The sequence below is a fragment of the Meriones unguiculatus genome, chromosome 9 (assembly GCF_030254825.1).
Source record: "Meriones unguiculatus strain TT.TT164.6M chromosome 9, Bangor_MerUng_6.1, whole genome shotgun sequence".
Lineage (NCBI taxonomy): Eukaryota > Metazoa > Chordata > Mammalia > Rodentia > Muridae > Meriones > Meriones unguiculatus.
The window spans coordinates 104,936,127-104,955,590 of NC_083357.1; the positions used below are offsets into that span (position 1 = coordinate 104,936,127).

Here is a 19,464-nt window from a genome sequence, read left to right on the forward strand (position 1 = left end):
TTACCCATTAAACAATATGATCAAAAGGCTCAGTTTAATAGAAATACTACCTCCCAGGCAACATGTATTTTTGTGTAAACTCAGTATCCAAGTGGACTCCCTACTAAGGGGAACAGAGACTGCCTCTGACATGAACTCAGTGGCTGGCTCTTTGACCTCCCCCCAAACCCTGGGAGAGGAGAAGCCTTGCTAAGCCACAGAGGAGGACATTGCAGCCAGTCATGATGATACCTGATAAGTTAGGGACAGATGGAAGGGGAAGAGCACCCCTTATCAGTTGACTTAGAGAGCGGCAGGGAGGAGATGAGGGAGGGAGGGTGGAATTGGAAGGGAATGAAGGAGGGGCCTACAGCTGGGATACAAAGTAAATAAACTGTAATTAATATAAAAATAAAAATAAAATGAGAATAGATACTAGGGAGAAAACAGGCAACAGGACAGGAGCCTACCACAGCGGGCCTTTGAAGACTCTACCCAGCAGTGTATTGAGGCAGATGCTGATATTCATAACCAAACTTTGGGCAGAGTAAAGGGTATCTTTTGAAAGAAGGGGGAGAGAGAAAGACCTGGAGGTGACAGGAGCTCCATAAGTCCGTAAGGAGACCAACAGAGCCAAAACAAAACAAAACAACAACAACAAAAAAAAAAAGAAACAAAAACCTGGGCACAGAGGTCTTTTCTGAGACTGATACAGCAACCAAAGACCATTCATGAAGATAACCTAGAACCCCTGCACAGATGTAGCCCATGGTAGCTCAGTCTCAAGGTAGGTTCCCTAGTAAGGGGAACAGGGACTGTCTCTGATATGAACTCAATGGTTGGCTCTTTGACCTCCCCACCCCCGAAAGGAGGAGCAGTCCTGTTAGGCCACAAAGGAGGATTTTTCAGCCAGTCCTGAAGATACCTGATAAAACAGGATCAGATGAATGGGGAGGAGGTCCCCCCTATCAGTGGACTTGGAAAGGGGCAGGGTGGAGATGAGGGAGGGAGGGTGGGATTGGGAAGGAATGAGGGAGCGGGATATAGCTGGGATACAGAGTTAATAAAATGTAACTGATAAGAAAAAAAATAAAATTAAAAAAAAAGAAACTTTACCTAAGCTGAAGAAGGTGTTTATCAAGGTTCATGAAATGTATAGAACACACACACACACAAAAAATGTGGGACAAAAACAAAATCAAATTGGCCACACAATAATTAAGCTTTACTAAAGGTAAAGAACAAAGAAAGAATATTAAAATATCAAGGAAAAAGACCAACTAATATATAAAGGCAGACTTAATAACATGCATGTATAGATATATGTAAAGACAGAAGGGCCTGTGCAGATATTCTTTCTTTCTTTCTTTCTTTCTTTCTTTCTTTCTTTCTTTCTTTCTTTCTTTCTTTCTTTCTTTCTTACACTTTATTCACTTTGTATCCCCCCTGTGGTTCTCTCCCTTCTCCCGTCCCAATCCTTCCCTTCCTCCACCCTCTGCATGCATGCCCCTCCCCAAGTCCACTGATAGGGGAGGACTTCTTTTCCTTCCTTCTGATCCTAGTCAATTAGGTCTCATCAGGAGTGGTGAATATTACTCAGGAATATAAAACAAGGAAATAATGAAATTTGCAGGTAAATTGTGGGATCTGGAAAAGATCATCATGAGTGAGCTATCCCAGAAGCAGAAAGATGCACAAGGTATATACTCACTCATATAGACATATAATATAGGATAAACCTACTAAAATCTGTGCAGATATTCTAAAAACTTCAATGGACCTCAGATTCAAGAAACCACAAAAACTTTCTATCTTGATAAATGAAGAAAGACATTCCAACATTAAATATATTTAAGCAGTATTTATCTATAAATCTGTCCTTATAGAAGGTGATAAAAGAAAAATGCCAATCTAGAGAGGTTAATCATATCCAAGAAAACACAAGGAATAACTGATTCCAGACCAGCAAATCCAAACACAGGGAGCAAACATACACAGAGAGATACACAAACCCCACAAGAGTACTGTAACAGGAATCAATAATCTTTACTCACTGATAACTTGCAACTTCTGTAGTAACAATTCTGCAATAAAAAGATAGGAACTATCAGACAGAAGGTAAAACTATATTTCTGCTGTATTCACGAAGCATTCTTCAACATCATATAGAGGTCACCTCAAAGTGACATAATAGAAAAATACATTCCAAGAAAAAGGACCTACCTAAAAATCAACCCGGTATGTTCATTTTAATATTTGACAAAGTTGATCTCAAACCAAAATTAATCAAAAGGGATAGGAGAGGACATTGTAACCTTGTCAAAGAAAAAATGCAACAAGAGGATGCTGCAATTCTCAATACCCATCTATCAAATACAATGGTGTACAAGAACATAAAAGAAACACTACAGTAAATTAAATCACATATGGACTCACAAATTGATAGTGGTAAGTACAATACCCTACTGTCACTAATAGATCATCCAGCAAAAAGTAAACAGAGAAATAGTATGCTAACTGTCATCACAAACTGAATGAACCTCACAAATATTTAAAGAATATGTCAAGATAAAAAAAAAGAATGTTCTGTCTTTTCAACAGTTGGAGCATTGTTTAAAATTGAACAAATATTTTAACACAAGACAAGTCTCAACAACTAAAAGAAACCTGAAATAACACCTTGTATCCTTTCTGACCACCAAGGAGTACCCCTGGATATAAACAAAACTAGGAAAAAAAAATACAGAATTCCTAGGAACTAATGGAAACTAAGCAACTCAGTGAAGAGAGAGGAAATAATTTAATTTACTTATAGAATGGATGAAAATGAAGTAATCACATATTCAAATGTCTGACACCCAATGAAGGTTATTCTAAGAGGCAAGTTCATAATACTGACATCCTTCATAAAGAATGGGCAGATATCATACAAGAAATAAAACAGTATATTTGAATGCTCTAGAAAATAATGAATAAATTTCACCAAAAGGAGTAGACAGCAAGAAATAACCAAATCTAGTACTGAAATCAATAACACCAAGCAAAAAAACAAATAAATATAAGAATCAATAAAACAAATAATTGGTTTTTAGAGGAATGCAAAAAGATTGGCAAACCATCATCTAAATTAACTAAAAGATAAACACAGACCATCCAAACAAACACGTTAAGAATGGACAGTGGGACTAAACAAAAGACACCAAGAAAATTCAGAGAATCATAAGTACACACTTATACTTTTTCTCTTCCATATTGAAAAATCCAAGAGTCAGATTGATACATGTTACATACAAAGTTAAATCAAGGTCCAACAGGCAAATTAAACAGACAAAAAAAATCCCTGGCAAAATAAAAGTGAATAAAATTCACCAACAAAATAAATACCTAGAAAGAGATGATTTCAGGACATAATTTTACCAGACTTTCAATCAAGAGTTAATAGCAGCATTCCTGAAATTATTTCACAAAAAAAGAAAAAAAGAAAAACATCAAGAATATCAACCAACATAATCAAGTAAGCTTCATTTTAGAGATGCAAACATGGCTTAATATACAAAAGTCGGTAAATATGAAACACCATATAAACAAACTGAAATGAAAAAAAGCACATGCTAATCTCATGCAGAAAATGTCTTTGACAAAATCCAAGATCACTTTTTAGTAAATGTTCTGGAGAGATTGCAGATACAAGAAATATATCAAAACATACTAAAGACAGTTTACAGTAAGGCTACAGCTAACCTCAACTTAAAAGGAAAGAAATTTGAGCATGTTTGGATATATGCCTAGGAGTGATATGACTGGATCTTCATATACAATAAGAACATTTGTTCAAACATGTTCATAGCAGCTTTATTCATTATAGCCAGACTCTGGGAAAAAAATATCCCTCAACTGAAAAATAGATACAGTGGAAAAATGGAAAAATTGTGGTACATTTACACAATGGAATACTACTCAGCAATTAAAAACTAGGAAATCATGAAATTTGCAGGTAAACGGTGGGAACTAGAAAAGATAATTCTGAGTGAGGTACCCCAGAAGCAGACAGACATACATGGTGTATATACTCACGTATAAGTGGATATTAGACATATAATATAGGATAAACATGCTAAATTCTGTACACTTCCAGAAGCTAAGCAAGGAAGACCCTGGGTAAGATAATCAATCCATACTCAGATAGACAAACAGGATGGACATCTGGAGAGGGAGAAAACAGGGGACAGGACAGCAGCCTACCACAGAGGGCCTTTAAAAGTCTCTGCCCAGAAGGGTATTAAAGCAGATGCTGAGACTCATAGCCAAACTTTGGGCAAAGTGCAAGGAATCTTAAGAAAGAAGGGGGAGATAGAAAGACTTGGAGGGGGCAGGAGCTCCACAAGTAGAGCAACAGAGCCAAAACAAACAAACAAACAAACAAAAAACAAAAAACAAACAACAACAAAAAAAAAAAACTGAGCCCAGGGGTCTTTTCTGAGACTGATAATTCAACCAAGGACCATGCATGGAGATAATCTAGAAACCCTGTACAGATGTAGTCCATGGCAGCTCAGTGTCCAAGTAGGTTCCCTAGTAATGGGAACTCATTGGGTGGCTCTTTGATCACCTCCCCCTGAGGGGGGAAGCGGCCTTAACAGGTCACAAAGGGAGACATGGCAGCCAGTTCTGAAGAGATCTAATAGACTACTGTCAGCTGGAAGGGGAGGAGGTCCTCCCCTATCAGTGGCCTGGGGAAGGGAAATGAAGAGAAAAGGGAGGGATGGTGGTTTTGGGAGGGAATGAGGGAGGAGGCTATACGTGGGATATAAAGTGAATAAGTCATATTAATATAATTAAATTTAATTTTTTAAAATAATTTCTGAACAGACAACTGAAATAGGAGAAGACCAGGAACAGGACAAGAGCCTTCCACAAGGAACTTCTGAAAGACTCTATTGACCAGTGTATAGAAGGAGATACTGATACGCATAGCCAAACTTTGGGCAGAATGTCAGAAACCCTATGGAAGAAGATGGAGATAGAAAGACCTTGAGGGGACAAGAGTTTCACAAGGAGAACAACAGAACCAAAATACCTGGGCCCACGGGTTCCTGCAGAGACCAATTCTCCAGTTAAGGACCATGTATGGAGATAACCTAGATCGCCTTCACATATGTAGCCCGGGGCAACTCAGTTTCTAAGTGGGATTCCCAGTAAGGGGACAGAGACTGTCTCTTACATGAACTCAGTGGCTGGCTCTTTGATCACCTACCCTTGAAATTACAGCCTTCCCTGGTAACAGAGGGAGATGATGCAGCCATCTGTGATGAGATCTGATAGGCTAGGCTTAAATATAAGAGGAGGAGGTCCTCCCTTATCAGGGGACTAGGAAAAGGGTATATGGGGAGAAAAGGAAGGGTGGGTGGGACTAATAAGAGAGAAGGAAGGGGGCTACACCTGGGATACAAAGTGAATAAATATAAATAAATAAATGCATAAATGCATAAGGAAAATAGAGTGGAAAAGTCTGGTACAAGAAATAAAAAGAATTTCTGAACAAACACATATTCTTTTATCCCTTTTACCTTTACTTAATAATAGAGAATGCATGCTTGTTGCAATCCATAACTTTTTGAACAACAGCTCAACTAGTTTATTAACTTGATAAACATTTAATAAGCTTTTGTTTTTAGCCAAATTCTAATCTCCATGCGTTCCAATGTCTTTGTTACTTTGGGTCTTTAAATTTTACAGCATTATGTGTCTATTGTTATTGAAATAATGAAGATTAACACAACTTGATATATAGCTAGCTAATAGAAGCAGAGTGTATGGTGTCAGATGAATAAAAAACAAGGAAATCATGAAATTTGCAGGTAAATGGTGGGAACTGGAAAAGCTCATCCTGAGTGAGGTATCCCAGAAGCAGAAAGACACCCACGGTATATACTACTCCTAAGTAGATATTAGACATATAATATAGTATAAACTTACTAAAACCTGTACACTTAAAGAAACTAATCAAGAAGGAGGACTCTGGCTAATATGCTCAATCCCCATTCAGGAAGGCAAAGAGGATGGACATCAGAAGAATGAGAAAACAGTAAACAGGACAAGAAACAGTAAACAGGACAAGAGCCTACCACAGAGGGCCTCTGAAGGGCTCTACCCTGCAGGGTATCAAAGCAGATGCTGAGACTTATGGCCAAACTTTGGGCAGAGTGCAGGGAATCTTATGAAAGAAGTGGGAAATAGTAAGTCTTGGAGAGGACTTGAGTTCCACAAGGAGAACAATAAAACTAAAAAATCTGGGCAAAGGGGTCTTTTCTGAGACTAATACTCCAACCAAGGTCCACTGAGGGAGATAACCTAGAACCCCTGCACAGACATAGCCCATGACAGTTCAGTGTCCAAGTGGGTTCCATTGTAATGGGAAAACGGACTGCCTCTGACATGAACTGATTTGCCTGCTCTTTGATCACCTCTCCCTGAGAGGGGAGCAGCCTTACCAGGTCACAGAGGAGGACATTGAAGCCACTCCTGATGATACCTGATAGACGAGGATAAGAAGGAAGGAGAGGAAGACCTCCCCTCTCAGTGGAGTTGGGGAGAGGCATGTGTGAAGAAGGAGAAAGGGGTAAGACTGGGAGGGAAGGAGGAAGGAGTTTATGGGGGATGCAAAGTGAATAAACTGTAATTAATAAAAAATTAAAATTAAAAAAATTAAAATAAAAATGAGAAAAGAAGCCAGAACACAATCAAATTCTCCTTTCAATATACCTAAAAGAAAACCACAGACAACAAAGGGATCACTTCACAATGATGTTTCTTTAAAAATCTGTTTCCCAGTGTTATAAGAAGTAGAAATATGCTAATACCATTTTACTTTGTACTAAATCCTGAATTATTATCATTAGTTTTTTTTATGTTACTGTTTATCTTATAAGGTTGAAAGTTGATTTCTAAATTTTGTTAGCATCTTTCTATCTCCAAACTAAAACAAAAATAAATATTAATAATCACTTTCTTAATAAATATATCTTATATGGTAATAATATATACACAGGGAGAAAGAGAGACAAGACAGAGATTAATTATTACTAAACTTTATGCAGTATTATATTATTAACTCTGATGGGAAAAATGAATGCTGACTGGCCTTTTCGGGTAAGTTTCTACCACAGTTACCATGCACACTCTACCAGTAACCAGCCATAGCCATAACAGAGGCACAGGCTTTGTTTTAGTTTGGTTTTGCCACACTATGCTTCCTAACACATTTGCAGAAAGGCACTCACAAAGACAGACCCCATATCTTACTTCTACAGAGAAATAATCTTTTTATTAATAGTAGAATATTTTCATACAATATATTCTGATTACTGTTTCCCCTCTCCTGTTTTCCACTTCTGCACACACCCAAATCCACACATTTTTCTTTATATCTGAGAAATTATATTAAATGGAGTATTGAGTAGTTTCTCCAAAGGAAATTTGTCAAACTCTAATGGTTAGGTGCTATACATATATTCTGGTTTGTGCCTGTGTCCATGCATCTTCTGCCATTCAATATAAAATGATAAGGCTTCTGAACCTAGGAAGTTAATACATGTCTATAGGGTACCATGAAAAAATATCATTCATTTGAGAGCAAAGATTAGTTATTCTAGCCATTCATTACAAATTTGAATTAAGAAAACTGTGTAGACTTTCAGGAATGAGGTGATAGAATGAATGAAGCAATAACTTTTTCGTGATTTTTAAGAATTTTACTTTACATCTTGATCATAGTCCCTTCTGTCCTCTTCTCCTGGACCCATGCTCCCTCCTTCCTCCCCATTCCCCACTCCCTACTCTTCTGAAAAGGAGAGCACCACCACCACCAACTCACCCCATCACACAAAGTTGCATCAGACCTGAGTGTATAGTCTTTCACTGAGGCCAGGCAAGCAGCCTGCTGGGTTTTTAATTTGTGGGGAAAAAAGTCTCATTAAGGAAAGAAAGAAAGAAAGAAAGAAAGAAAGAAAGAAAGAAAGAAAGAAAGAAAGAAAGAAAGAAAGAAAGAAAGAAAGAAAGAAGTAGAGAGAGGAAGGAAGAAAGGAGGGAGGGAGGGAAGGAAGGAAGGAAGGAAGGAAGGAAGGAAGGAAGGAAGGAAGGAAGGAAGGAAGGAAGGAAAAAAGAAAGAATTTGGTTTCCTTAGAAACGTGAAGCCTTTTGTGAAACATGTATTCAAACCTAAATGTTTTGAAAGGATGATTATGAAGGAGGCAAAAAAGATGGACGCTCTTTTTTTATAATGGTCAAAGCGACCCTCAGTAAGAAGCTGCCAGATTGTTCCAGAGAAGTCTTATATGCTGCATTATTATATTAAGAATTATGCAGAATGCACTGAGGGTTATAGTGCAGCAGTCATCAGAATTCAAGAAATTTAACTGCTCAACAGACATGGACCTTTGGGGACTATTTTCCAAACAAACAAAACAGACCAGATATATAAAAAGCTATTTACAATCCTAGTGAAAATAGTCATCTAGTTTGTTACTTTTCAGAGTGCAAGCTGTACTCTTTGTTGATGAGGTATGTAGTTGAAAAAGACATGATGACTCTCAATCTAAACTAAAAAAATTGCTGACTTTTTTGACTCTTTGCATCTAACTTAAAGGAGTTATGGTATTTCTTCCTCCTAGAACAATGCCTTGGAATGCAGTAGATGCCCGTATGTTTAATGAAACACTTGGTGTTGACCACATCTGTCATGTTTATCTACTCAATGTCCCAGCATCATAAGTCTATGCTTAGGTGTGACACATGATTAGAGTCTGCAGTATGACTGGGCTTAATAAAAAAAAAAATCTAATAGTTATTACTATGACTTTAGACACTTATTGTTAGTCCTGAATATTTCCTGGGTGGCAGACACTGCTTTAGCCTGTCATTTTATTTGCCCTTTTAATTATTGCCACATCCAAAAGAGGAAGTTAATGATGGTTAGAATAAAGCAATTGAACATCAGAGAGTTTAAACAGCTTGACTTTTGACTGAGGTCTCACGACTGAGACATGAAGACAGACTGGTTTTCTTTCTTATCAACTGGGCAATCATTTTCTCTAAAGAATATGGCATGTGAGGCTCTAAGTGACATTAAACTTTAGAAAAGGGAAAGACATTTTGTTGTCAGAACCTCACAGAGAAACTCTTGGAGCAGGTGGGGCAATTGAATTCACAATAAAAAAGAAGGGGGGGGGAGAAGATAGTCCATAGGTTTTTCAATAGAACCAAAGTTGAAATGTTCCGAATTAAAATGTGAGTCATGGAGAATGCAATCAAGGAAGGCATGCATAGCTGCATAGTTCCACTTACATTTAGATCACATATACATTTTCATTTCACATGAAAAAGAATGTGATTACTCTCTAATTTGTAAATGAAATAAATGGCTTATTATTTAACATTTACATGAATAAAATATTGAAATAATATAATTGTATTGGTTTATCTTTCCTTTAAACATGTAGATCTTTGCAAATTTATCTAAACATTCAAGATATGGAAAGTTACAAAGAGCTTTTACATTTATCCCATCATTCAGGGGTCTGTGCATAGGATGGGCAAATTAAGAAGAGACTAAAACAGGTAGAAGAACAATGGTAGTAGGAGAGAAGAATACAAAAAAAGAAAAAAAAAGTGAGGCAACCAGATTTGAAGAATGGAAATGGGGATGCAGAATGAATTAAATTCTCACAGTTCAATATTAAAGAAAAAGTATTATGTAAGGACAAAGATATCCTGATAATACAGCTTTCAGCAATGTGCCATTATAGTGAAGCTGTCTAGGATTAAGAATATTTTAGTAGCATAGGGTATTGACACATTGAAATGTCTCTTCTCTCTTTCCTGTCCTCTCTCTCCTATCTATCATTCTTTTTTTCTGACTTTCTGTCTCTTCATCTCTCTCCTGCCTCTTTGCCTCTTGCAGAGTGTGTGTGTGTGTGTGTGTGTGTGTGTGTACCCGTGCACTTACTCATTTATATTTCATTCCTACAACTATGCCCCTAGACTTTTCTTCTGGTAGCCAGAGAGGTCTTGTCTCCCTGATGCTTGTCACTCTTTTATTTTTTTTCCTCTCCCTTTCTAGCCTTTTTATTATGTCTTCCAATCTTCTAAGCAGTAAGAAATCTAACCCATTCTATTGCAAGCTATGAAGATTTTTAAATGACAGTATAAATGCCAAAGAAGAAGAACAGTACTGGCATGGTATTTCCAGATTTTAGGGTTTAAACGCTGTAACCTTTTCTTGCAAATGGCTCCTTATCTCTGATTGACATGTATTCTTCAGCTCTATTATTTCTATCATTATTTTGTGGAGACTTTATATATGTCCTTAAAATGTATACATCATTATCTTCTTCTGTATCTGTTCTTTGGATGCAAAGTTTCCTTTCAAGGTAGAGCAGGGAAGAAAGCATGAAGACAAATAGTAATTACAGTAGGTCATTATAACTTTAATTTCCTATTCTTTCGTGATTTTAACATCTTTATTCACTTTGCCTTTAATTTATAATTCCTACCAATTATGATACCAAATTTAATTTCTTATCTTTTTAACATGACTAAAAAGCATTAAACAAAACCTTGGCTATTATTTCCTATTAAGGAATGCCAGTTTGTCAGGTGATAGTTTTCATGGTGGCTCAGTGCAATCAACTAAGACAAAGCATGCTTTCTGTCTGTGCTGTCACTAAACTGTGTCATCTCAACCCATCCATTTAGAAGTCAGCATCTGTAGCTGTGTCTATAGTATAGAATTTTCTAAAAGAGCATGAATAAGGTAAAGAAAAACGAAAGAAGACTCATTTCATGGTGACATTTTCCTACAAGGCCAGTGGATACTCTCATTTATATTCACAGTATTAAGCAGGGTAACCTGCAAGAGAAACAAGAAACCTGTCATTGTTTTAATGGGTACATTGCCACCCAGAATAAAACTCAGTGTTTCAAGAGGAGATGAAGGAGAAAGGAGTGGTGTGGGCATCTGATAACTCAGGCTGGAAACATGTAGCCAGTACTGAATTGGCTGTGAGATCATCTCCCTGGGAAAAAATGCTTGTTTGAAAGCAAGTGGACCTGCATTTAAATTAAATCCCCGACACCTATGTAAAAATTGGGCCTGATGAAAATGAAATATGGTGAGAAGAGATATGTGAAAATGTTTAGGGAGAGAAAAAAAGAAGGAAGAGAGAACATAATTATGTGATAATATCAAATTAAAAGAAATAATTTTAAAAATTGGGCATGGCTGCTAGTGGAAATAACACCTTGCACTGTAAGTTTGGGGGAGGCTACATCCTAGATACCCTAGCCTAACCACCAAACTCTGCCAGGATCTTCATAGATTCTTAGGATGGTAAATGCAATATTTATCATCTGCAAAGCACTACATAAATAAGAACTATGTGGTCAATATGCTTTATGCCAAGAATACCGTTAGAGACCCAGTTAAATTTTTGCACAGTTAATGAATGTGTAAATGTGCCTCAGAGGGAAGAATGGAGTTTGGACTTCTTGAAGCTGGGGTTACTGGAAATGTGAGCCACCTGCTGGGGTTCTGGAACTAGAGCTCAGGTCTCTGAAAGAACAAGAAGTACTCTTAAGCACTGAAACAGGTTTCCATTGCTAAAAGGTTTGTTTTATTTTGTTTAAAATACCTTGTTTTTCTTTTTATATAGTCATTATTTCACAATCTTTCCAAAGGGTTTTTTTTTTTTTTTTTTTACCAGTTTACATGAAAACCTGATGGAATTAGGATATTTTGATTTCAGCTGAAAGAATCCCACTTCAAACTAGATTAAACAAAAAGCACGCATATTGCAAGGATCACTAATTTGACTGGAAGTCTAAAGACACCAATATGCTTGGACGGAAGAGACAACTATCAACAGTACTGACAGGAGAGTCAGCACTTTCTCATCTTGTGTCTGTTGATCTCTGCGCACTTCCACGTTCTTCCATCACTGCGTTTTGTCAGTTCCTGCTATGTTCATCTACAAGTAGATAAGAATACATTACACATTTCTAAACTTGTATAATTGTGACAGTGTTTTTTTTTTTTTAATAGAGTCTGTTGCTTATATTTCCGAACCTCTGCGAAGACATCTAAGTGGGTAAAATTGAGGGAGCATCTGCACGTGCAGTTCAGAGGAAAGGAATAGTCAGTTTTATGTGCAAATATGGCAAGTTTACATATCCCAGTTATTGAGTGTAGCACTAAATCAGGGTTAGCTAGGAATGTACTTAGTAAATGTAATCCAAGTGTATATTATTCATCTTTATGTAAAAGAAACATTCATAGATAATCTAAGACACTAAGATAAATAACTTGTTAGCCACCGTGATTGCTTTGAGAAAACCCTGACAACCACATTTGCTTACAGATATGTCAACAGATTCAAGGCCTACCAGGAACCAAGTAGTGAGATAAAGGAGTAAAATGAATTTCATCCACTCCTTGTTAGCATAACTGCATACTTTTTCTAGTTTATAGAAATATATATTCAGAGGAAAAACAATTATAAAGTTGCATCTGGCTGAACATACCAATATCTGCAAACAGATGTCTAGATCCAGCATTTCAACTAAAGAATATAGAAATGACCTAAGAATTTTCTGAATGTGAGAGAATAATTATAAGTCTATCTAATATCAGAACTACAACAGCATATAGCATGTGGCAATGTATCCAAAGATTGGTTAGACTGGAAGAGTAGAATGATTTTTGACTAAGTGAGACCAAATAGCCAAATGAATGCTTCAAAGAACCCACAACAAACTATACCCATGAAAAATAAATAAATAAAGATAGTGCTCAAATTCTCACATAAACTCTCACAACTCTAGGTAATATTCTTTGTTAATACCAGGGACACTAAGTCAGATCTACATCCTTAAACACAATGCAAAAAGTGTAGATCCATATTGGAAAAGGCCAAATAGTGTTTCATCAGCAATAGAAAGGAAGGAAAAGTAGAGTAACATCAGTTGCAAAGGAATCTATTTCACAAATGTTATTTCAATTGTTAGATAACTACAATGATATTTAAAAACAAATGTCAGGGAAGATTGTTAACACTCAATTGATGTGTTAATGTAGAAGTATTTCAGTCAAGTGGCCAGAAGTCTGCTTTGAATCACAAAAACAAAAAGTCCTAGGTTTTTCACTGACAGTCATATTTGTGTCAGTTTTCACAGAACCAGGATTCCTTACCACAAAGAAATTCAATACGCTGATAAGCAAATATATTTAACATTTCTTCCAAAGGCTGTAGGAAAGCTCAGTAAGAGGGCTGTCTGTGGATAAAGGAATTACAGGGCACTGTTTTTGTGACAAAATGAATGTCTGGAGGGTGGAAAATGTTCTGTGATTCAGTGTAATGTTTTGTAGAGATGAGATGAGCAAGAGTGTACTGGATATTTTTAGGACAATCTGACACAAGATAGAGTCATTTTATGTTTATTTGTTCATTTATTTTTAGTGTATTTTTTCTTTGTTCTTCTCATGCTAAATACTCCTACCGCAGCCTCCTCTTAGTTGTCTCCTCCTAGATAACCAATCACTTCCCTTCTCCCACAACTCTATTCTTTTGTTTTCCTTCATAGAAAACACCCATAACAGTGATGTTAGAGCTAACAGAGCACTGCAAAACAAGAAGTAATAAGACTAGGCACAAACCATCATGCAAGCCTGGATGAAGCAACCTAATAGAAGGAAAAGGGTCCCACTCACAATCAAGTCAGTGAGTGGTGCTGTTTCTGACTCTTTTGCCTGCTAGAGTTATTTTGTAAGAAGGGACCTAAGTTGAGAAAATATCTCAACCAGATTGGCCTGGTGGCAAGCCTGAAGTGCAATTTCTTGATTGGTCGTTGATGTAGGAGGTTCTACCTCATGGTGAATAGTAATTATCATCCTGCACTGAGGGTCCTGAATGCTAAAAGAAAACAAAACAAACCAAACAAACAAACAAAATAATCAGCTAGCTGTATTCCTCTATGCCCTCTGCTTCAGTTCCTGTTTCTTGTTCCACCATGATTTCCTCTCTTGATTTCCTTTAATGGAGAACTGTGTAATGGAATTATAATCTCAAATAAATGATTTTCACCCCATATTTCTTTTATCACAACCATAGCAACACTACCACAAAAAGAGTGTCAACTCAGGTCTTTTTCACAATTGATACACTTAGTCCCCACAGACTTCAGAAACTACCTTTTTAATTTGTATAGCAATGGTGAGTTTAGCAAAAAACAAAATGGCAACAAAAACCAAAATAAAATCCAAAACACCAACCAACCAACGAAACAAACAAACAAAGAACAATTAGCATGCGTAGAGGAGTTTTAATCCAGCAACATGGCTGTTCTGGCAAGGGATCACATCCAAAGACCTAGTCCTCTGTGATCCAGCTGGAATTCAGACATGCTCTGGATTATAGTATGACCTCACTGGAGTACAAACATGCCCTTAACACACATCTTTAATCCTAAACAATGCAGGTAAAGTTAGTTTGTAGAAGTAAACAGCCATGATTGAATCTTATATTGAATGGAGTGGCAGACAATGTTATGAATCAGAGAAAGATTTGGCAGAATGAGTCATAGAAAGGATACACCCTATTTTCATGATAACAGTGAAGAGAGCCAACTTAAGAACAGTGCAAGGAGATGGGAGACAGGTTTACTGGGACAGTTAGACAGAGACAGGTTGTAGAGAGAAAACACAAGCTAGACACAGGTGAAGACAGGCAGAGCCAGAGAATGTAAAAGCGTCAGAAGATTGGAACATATTGCCAAAGTTAGTGTGAAACCACATGGATCAATTCAGTAAGAAGCTGCCAGATTGAATCAGTCAGCTTGGAGAGGAGTTTGAGCCAAAACAGTTGATTTGAACCAGCCAGCCAGAGATCAGAAAGAGTTAGAAAGGGTGAGCTTATTCAGCAGTCAGCCTCCTATATGACAATTACATTAGGCAAATAAAAGATACTTTAATAGACACGAATAAAACCACCCACACCAAGGAAGCTAAAAATGTCAAAGTATCTATACTGTTCCTTGTAGAACATCATGATTCTATATAAAACATTTGAAAGAGCATGGGTGATTTTTTTCATAACTTTATTTTATTTTGATTATTTTATTTATTTACTTTACATCCAGATCACAGCTTTCCCTCCCTCTTCTTCTCCAAGTCTCTTCTTCTCCCATCTCTCCCTCCCTTTCTCATCTGAGACAAGAAGACCCTCCCATGGATATCAACCCTCCTTGGCATTGAAGTTGGAGTAGGATTATGTACATCTTCTCCTAGACTACACAAGACAGACCAGTTAGGGAATAAGATCCAAAGGAAGGAAACAGAATGATAGACCACTCCTGCCCTGCTGTTAGGGGTCCCACATGAAGGCCAACCTGCACTTCTGTTACATCTGTGTAGGATACACAAGAATGCTCCCTTATTAGTGATTGAGTCTTTGTGGACCCAGGTCAGTAGATTCTGTAGATTTTCTTGTGGTGTCCTTGACCTCTGACTCCTTCAACCCATGCCCCCTCTCTTCCACAAGATTTTTCTGAGCTTCACTTAAACTTTAGCTGTGAGTCTTTGCATCTCTTTCCATCGGCTGCTGGATGAAGCCTCTCAGAAGATAGCTATGCTGGGCTCCAGTCAGCCAGTATAGGAGCATATCATTAAGGATATCAGGATGAACATGGGTCACAGATGGGCCAGGCATTAGTTGGCCCTTCCCTCAATTTCTGCTCTACCCCTATTCCCATACATATTGTAGGCAGAGAGATTGTGTGCCTAAGGTTTAGAATGTGGTTTGTTGTCCACATCTTTCTGTTAGATGTTTTGCCTGGTTACAGGTGGTGGCTGTTGAAGCTTTCATATCCTCCACTGCTAGAAGTCATAGCTAGACTCACCCTCATTGATTCCTGGAAGTTTTCCTTGTAAAGGAAACTTTCTATCTCATCTTAGAGATGCTTTCCCCACCCCCATCAATTCCAGTTCTCCCTCCCAGTTCTCTTTCCCTCCTGCCCTTCCCCCACCTACTCCTACCTTGTTCCTTTCCTCCACCTTCCCTTCATAACTATTTTATTTCCCCTTCTCAGTGAGATTCAAGTGTCCTTCCTTGGCCCTTCTTGTTACTTCTCTTCTTTGGGTCTATACATTGTAACATGGTTATCCTGCACTTAATGGTGAAAAGCTATTTGTAAGTGAATATGTAGCACATGTGTCTTTCTGGGTCTGGGTTATCTCATTCCCATATTTTCTAGTTCTATCCATTTGCCTGAAAATTTCATGATGACCTTATTTTAATAGCTGAGTAATATCCCATTGTGTAAATGTACCACATTTTCCTTATCCATTCTTTGGTTGTTGGACAGCTAGGTTGTTTCAGATTGTGGTTATTATGAATAAAGCTGCTATCAATATAGCTGATCAAGTATTCTTAGGACAAAGTGTAGCATCTTTTAGGTATATACCCAGGAGTGTCTTGAAGTAGAACTATTCCTAACTTTCTGAAAATGAGTCAGATTAATTTCCAAAGTGGTTGCATAAGTTTCCATGCCCACCAACAGCAGAGGAGGTCTCCTCCTGCTCCACAACCAAGCTAGTGTGAGCTATTATTTGAGGTTTTTATCTTAGCTATTCTGATGGGCATAACATGGAATATCAGAGTGGTTTTGATTTGCATTTCCCTGATGACTGATGATGTTGAACATTTCTTTAAGTGCTTCTCTGCCTTTAGAGATTCTTGTGTTGAGAATCCTGTTTATCTCTGTTTTTTACTTTATATGGTTTGTTGGTATATAATTTATTGAGTTCTTTATATATTTGGGATATTAACCCTCTGCTGATGTAGGGCTGTTGAAGATCTTTTTTCAATGTGTAGGTTGCTGTTTTGTCCTATTGACAATATGTTTGCCTTACAGAAGCTTTTCAGTTCCATGAGGTAGCACTTATTAATTGCTAATCTTAGAGCCTGAGCTGTTGGTGTTCTCTTCAGGAAGCTTTCTCCTATAACAATATGTTCAAGGCTATTTTCCACTTTCTCTTCTATTAGATTTAGGGTATCCAGTTTTATGGTGAGATTTTTGATGTACTTGGACTTGAGTTTTATGCAGGGTGATGAATATGAATCTATTTGCATTCTTCCACATGGAGACATCCAGTTAGACCAGAACCATTTGTTGAAGATGTTTTCTCTTTTTCATTGTATAATTTTGGCTTCTTTGTCCAAAATTAAGTGGACATAGGGTGTGCATTTACTTCTTGGTCTTTGATTTGGTTCCACTGGTCAAGTTGTCTGTTTTTATGCCAGTACTAATAGCAGTTTTTACTACTATTGCTCTGTAGTACAGCTTGAAATCAGGGATGCTGATATCTTCAAAAATTCTTTTATAGTCCAGGATTGTTGTGACTATACTGACTACTTTGTTTATCTATATCTAGTTGACTATTGTTTTTTTAAGATTTGTAAAGAATTTTTTTTTAGAATTTGATGGGAATTGTGTTAAATATATAGGTTGCTTTTGGTAAGTTGGCAGTTTTTACTATGTTAATCCTAGCATGGGTTGATTATTATCACATCTACATTTGGACTGCTTTCCCTATGCAAAAGAGATAAATGGTTTGGAGAATGATCTGCACTAGCCAATATCATGAGTTTAACCAATTAATTTGACCAAACAGGGGCTTTCATTCAAGATTTATGTTTTGATTAAATGAATGCTTCTATAATTGGTGGTTTGCTAGCTATACTGTCAATGTATTTTTTGTGTTACCTAGAAGAAAAGACCACCAGATCAACTGCTATCCACTGTAAAGGCCAAGCCATTAAACTTTCCTCTCTACCTTAGATTTTTGTCAAGTTAGCAGCTCTGAATTGGGAATCATTCACAAGACATGTTTTTGCCTTTCTCTCCAGTAGATAATATTGTGTTCCAGTATATTGATATGTATTCATTAGACTTAGGAACTTGGAAGTTACCACCCTATTTAATACATCAATAGCACTTCTCTGTCTCAGAGTTTAGAAAGTGAGCCAAACTAAATAAAAGAATAAGACACTATGGTAACACAATTATGGATCCAATGATATGAGATAGGATGAAACTTATTCTGTAAGATGTAAACTGGACTGTATGTAGCTAACATCATCTAAAATTGAAATTAATTACAACATAACTTTTGTAATAATATGAAAGCAACATTTTCTTTCTTAAGTTATACTACTATGGAGCAGTAGTTGTCCCACCAGAAAGATGGCAGAGGAAGGGGAAAGGATCCATTTTGTTGCAGAAAATCTCCTGAAAAGGGAGAAGGCTTATCAGGTTCGAAAAGGCACCCAGGGGAGGAAGGCACTTCTGGCAAAGAGAGAGAAGAAAGGGACATAATTCATATTTAATTGACTGGAGTCATTCCTGCATGAGTCCTGGCTTCAGCAATGTGACAAGGTGCTAGTCCAGCAACTAGAAGTGAGGCCTCTTGCTTTGGAAGTGCCTGATAAGCATTCTTTGGCCTTCATTATATGCCTGGGAAGGATTGAAAGAGTGAGTATGTTGGTACAGATGACCCTGGTAAAACGTCACCGAAAGAAATTGTTCAGTGGTGTCTTTGTCAGTGTCACCCCTCAGAGAGTAAAGATGCCATGCACAGTGGAATCTTCCATGACCTGGGGACTTCCAAATCTGAAATCTGTCTGGGAACTCATCTCGAAACCTAATAAGGTGAAAATTAAGAATAAGACTGTCCCTCTGACACACAACACAGTGATTGAAGAGCAACTGGGAGATTAGGTATTATTTGTGTAGAAGGCCTCATCCATGAAATTGCCTTTCCAGGGAAGCATTTCCAACATATATCTTCATTCTCGTGCCCTTTCCAACTCTCTGTGGCCCATCATGCTACCAAGAATAGAGAGTAGGGTTCTTCAAGGAGATGGGCTCCCCTGACTACCGGGGTGAGCACATCAATCAACTCATCCCTCAGGAGAACTAGAGCAGGACCAGGATTTCCAAAAGCACAATGCTTTGCAAGTGTTATCGTTGTAAAAAAAATTCATCAAGCCTCTTCAGAGAAGATTATTTTCTGACTCCAAAATCTGAAGGATAAGCATAACAGATACCTCAACACAACCCAATTCCATGAAAAGGACTATTATTCTCCACATTGGCCACCCCTGCCTGAAATTAAAGCAGGCCATGGAGTAAAGAGTTGCCCTGCTTCTTGCTACCTTCGTCTTGGTATTTAATTATTTAATTTGGGGAGGGCAAATAGCCCCAACACCACTCTCATCCCTTCAAGACTCTTAAGGCAACGGACCAGATGACTGAGGGGCACACTAGAATCTGGAAGAAGAGGGTCTTGGTTTTTACTTTTTAAAGCCCTGTTGGTCTTGAACTCCATGGAAATATGCTTGCCTCATCCTCCTAGGTGCTGAGATTACAGGTGTG

General features: G+C 37.5%; 1 pseudogene; it reads left to right on the plus strand.

The window, feature by feature from the left end:
• Positions 1–18,273: 18,273 nt before the first annotated feature.
• LOC110540705 (large ribosomal subunit protein uL30-like 1) lies at positions 18,274–19,009 on the plus strand (annotated as a pseudogene).
• The last annotated feature ends 455 nt before the right edge of the window (positions 19,010–19,464 follow it).